This window comes from Triticum aestivum, chromosome 7B (genome assembly GCF_018294505.1).
Source record: "Triticum aestivum cultivar Chinese Spring chromosome 7B, IWGSC CS RefSeq v2.1, whole genome shotgun sequence".
Taxonomy (NCBI): Eukaryota; Viridiplantae; Streptophyta; class Magnoliopsida; order Poales; family Poaceae; genus Triticum; species Triticum aestivum.
In genome coordinates, this window is record NC_057813.1 from 62613800 (window position 1) to 62618611 (window position 4812).

Sequence of the window (4812 nt, forward strand, 5' to 3'; positions counted from 1 at the left end):
GCTAGCGTTGCTGGGCGTCGGGGCTACTTCACGGAGGGAGGCGCTGAGGGGTCAGGGACGGTGGCTGGCGTTGAGGTCACCGGGGTCGCTGATCTGCAGAGACATACCGGAGCAGGAGGGGGTCAGAGAAAGAGAGCCCGGGCTAAGGGGTCGGAGAGGAAGGAAGAGGGGGCAGGGGGCCATACCGGAGCGGGAGGGGGTCGGTGGCCGGTGTGGGCGGTGCGGCATCGGCGGCGGCATGGGCAGTGCGGCATCGGCGGTGGCGTCAGAAAGGGGATCGACGAGCGGTGCGAGTGAGAGACAGGAAGAGGGGATCTAGCGGACCGGTGCTGTAGGCAACTTAGCTATAGAGCGTGTTGGCAAAAAGCGCTATAGCTAAGTTAGCTATAGCGCTGGTCTAGCAAAAATGCGCTACTGCTAATTTTTTTTCTTTTTTGATTTTTTTCTTAGCTATAGTGCTGCCCATGATAAAACGCGCTACTGCTAACTTTTTTCTTTATTTTTTTATTTTTATTTTTCTTTTTTTATTTTCTTGCATTTCATTTTCCAGAACTTATTAGTTCCTTTTTCTTTTTCTTTTCATTTCATTTTGCAAAACTTCGTTTATTTTTCTTTTTCTTTTTCTTTCATTTTGCACTTTTCTTTTTCTTATCTTTCTTTTGCACTTTCCTTCCTTTAATTTGGTCTGTGGTTTGAGCAATACCACTGTTACCCACCGGATAATAATTAGTATAATATATCTTACATCATTTGACCGCTATCGGCGGTATACAAAATAGCTAGACACACACAAACTTTGGGGATTAGTTTGTCAGCTTGGGCGACGACGACGCTTCAGACTGATCTTCTTCCCTCTTTTGTTCGTTGTCGAATAATTGAGCCCATGGTCGTGACTTTTCCTTCTCCAAGGATTACGATCTTTCGTAGGTAATGTAGTCTTCATTCTTCTTTTGACGTATGTTTCGTCGTCATCAGCATCATCTTCCCTCATTGGATCACCCTACTGGTCATAGTCTTCCTTGTTGGCGACTCCATCCATTCCGGCGATGCTCCTTTTGCTTCTCCTCACGACAACATGACTGGGATTGATCGAATCAGTTATGAAGAAACATTGTGTCACGTGTTTAGCGTGTACCCATGGCTCATTTTTGGCGATGGCGTTGACGGTACCGCTATCGGAGTCGGGTATACACATGGTAGTGAAATGTCGGTTTTCTCTGTGTACATTCTTAGCCCATCTGACACGGAACATCGTCACGCTATGCAATCCAGAGTAGTTAAGCTCCCATATCTCTTCGACCCTTCCATAATATCTTTTAGTTACATTCTCGGTCATGGCTTCCATCGTCACCCCTGAGTTTTGGTCATCACTGTTTATATCTTTCTCCTCCATGTAGAACGTGTATCTGTTGATATCGTATGCTTGATAAGTCGCGAGGTTGGTCGAGGGGCCATGTGCTAAGGCGTATATGAGTGTTCCGTTCGGACAACCCTCTTTCGGGGGATTAGCCAGAACTCGCTCTTTGAACCAATGCACATGAGTGTAGTTGTGCTCTCTAATAACTTCAACGTCCGTCTTGTGCACCCCACGGTCACGGTACTTCTTTGCGATGGTCTCTTTGTGCAGTGTCACGAAATCTTCTAGCACATCTAGGTGTTGTAGCACTACTAAGTTTTCCCTGTCAAGGTCGTTTTGTCGGCCTGAGCGTAACACATTCACATCCCTATGACCGTTGGTGTGACCTTCGCCTTCGAGCCTTCCACAGTGCTTGTTGACGGGCAAACCAACAACAGAGTCTTTGGTCACATAACTCTCACAGAAAGAGATGCACTCTTTGGTCAGATATCCCTGGGCTATGCTTCCACCTGGACAAGACATGTTATGAACGAATCCTTTGATGACCCCATTCATCCTCTCGAACGACATCATGCTATGCAGGAATGTCGGCCCTAGGTCGATGATGTCGTCCATGATGTGGACACATAGATGCACCATGACATCAAAGAACGCGGGCGGGAAGTACATCTCTAGCTCATTCTGTATGACAATGATCTCTTCATGTAGCCTATGGAGTTGCTTCACACTGATCAACTTTCGAGCGATAGCATCAAAAAAGTGGCATAGGTCAGTAAGCGTCTCACGCACATGTGTGTCCATAATCTCTCTAAGTGCAACCGGGAGTAACTGTGTCATCATCACATGACAGTCGTGAGACTTCATCCCACTGAACCTTTTTTCTTAGTGTCCAGATATCTGCTTATCTTCCCATAGTAACCGGAACTAACTTTCATTCCGGCAAGGCACTTGAACAATTGATCGACCTCCTTCGGATCTAAGGTGAAGCAAGGGGGGGCAATATTGTTCTTCCTTCTTGTTTACTTTTTTGCCCCTATCTTCTGTCTCCGTCTTTGTCTCGATCTCCTCTGCTCTTTTACCGGGCATTTGGAGATCTTTCCTGATATTCAAAAATTTGAAGTCTTTTCTTGCCTTTGGCCCATCCTTGGTCCTCTCCGACATGTTCATCAATGTTCCAAGCAAACTCCCAAGAATATTTTTTGTGATATGCATTTGATCAAGGCTATGATGCGAGTTGAGTATGGGCCAGTATTCCAAGTCCCAGAAAACAGATCTCGTCTTCCATATCTTCAGCAGGGGCTCCGGCGCCTTTTTCTTCGTCTTTCCCAGCGAGGGGAACTCTTCCCAGTTCTTCAATAACTCATATATTTATGCACCGCTACGCTTACGTGGAGGACCTCGATGCTCAGCCTTACCATTGAATAGATCTCCATGCTTTCTCCATGGGTCATCCTTCTCTAGCCATCTTCGATGCCCCATGTACATGATTTTCGAAGACCCGCCATCTTTCGATAGCTGCAGAGAAGTCGTATCATCCATGCACCTTGTGCATCCGCAATATCCGTGGCACACCTGGCCGGAGAGATAGCCGTAACCGAGATAGTCCTGCACCGTCGTGATCAGCGTGGCTCTCATGTAGAAATACTCTCCTTTGCTTGCATCCCATGTCTTGGCCGGCGTTTTCCATAAGGTATGTAGCTCCTCTTTCAGTAACCCGAGATACAGATTTATATCATTTCCCGGTTGTCTCGGCCCTTGAATAAGCATAGCCATGTGTATGTATTTTTCCTTCATGCACAACCAGGGGGGAGGTTGTACATCCATACAAACACGGGCCATGTGCTATGATTTGTGTTCTGGTTGCCAAATGGATTCATTCCATCACTACTAGCACCAAGCACGATGTTCCTTGGATCATCTGCGAAAAATTCAAATTCAACATTTAATGTTGTCCACTTGCTAGCATCTGCGAGGTGTCTCAACTTCGGCTCATCTCCGTCATCTAGCTTCACCCTCTCCATGTGCCAGCGCATAAGCTTTGCTTCCTTAGGATCTACGAAATACCACTGTAGACGCGGAGTGATCGGAAAGTACCATACAACTTTCTGTGGAGCTTTCTTTCCGGCCTTTTTATATCGTGAAGCATTGCACTTTGGACAGATGGTTTTTTCCACGTGCTCATTCCGATATATGATGCAATCATTGATGCATGTGTGATATCTAATATGTGGTAGATCAAGAGGGCACACGATTTTCTTTGCCTCCTCGACACTAGTAGGACACAGGCTTCCCGCGGGAAGAACCTTCTTTAGATACTTCAGAAGCTCATCCAGGCTTGTATCTGTCCATTTTTTTGCCTTCGTCTTTAGAAGTTCTAGTGTGAAACTCAAGCGGGTCACCTCGGGATTGCAACCATCATACAAAGGAGTCATCGAGTCTACCTCCAGTTGCGCCAGTTTGGCCTCCTCTCTTGAAGCGGCTCTGTAGCTAGTTGTCTTCTTGCGAAGCAGGTCTCGAACATGTGGGTCCTGCATGGCTGAACTTAGTAGCGACGAATACCGTGGTGTGTCCGCGTCTTCTCCGCCTTGAAATGCCTCTTCTCCATCGACATTTCCGAGGCCGTCTTCCTCTTCGGGCACATAATCGGCCATCTCTTCATCTGGTGGCCCCATGTCGTTATTTCCTGCCCCGTCGACGTCCTCCTCCTCCTCATCATCATCATCATCATCATCTTCACTTATCCATCGAGTATGGCCATGCATGAAACCATGCATGAGCAGGTGCGCCTTGAATTTACCACCCTTAAAGGGGTCGAGCCTGACTCCTCCTTTGCATTTTCGACACGGACATAAAACATCCTTCAGTCTTTTTTCATACATGTCATCCACAGCGGATTGCCAGTATCTTTTCACCATCCTTCCATTGACCTTCATGATCACCTGCGCACGGAGCAAATATTATAACCATGTATATATGCATGCATGGATCAAATTCATACAAAAATTCGGCATGACCTTCCCTAAACATAGGACATATTGAGTTTGCATGCCCGAAATTCGCCGTAACGGAATTGAATCAACATTTTGGCAAAACATAGGCAACTCATGTCACCCACATTATTTCATCAAATACACAGTATGTAGGCAACTCTAATTATGCCACACACAATTCAATATATATATATTCTCATATCGCCCATATATATATATATATATATATAGTTTCTGTCCAATCCACACAAACACCTTTTTTTGCTCACCTATGTGTCAAGAGGGATATCGAGCACCTTTCTTCTTAATTACCTAGTAGCTCTAGATATATAGCTCTAACTAGCTAGCTAGCTAGCTAGGGAGATAGTGGGAGAGGAGAGGGAGAGAAGAGAGAAGGCATTAATGGAAGAGGGGGAGGGCAAAGAAGAGGGGGGGCATTAATGGAGGAGGTGGTGGTGGAGGGCA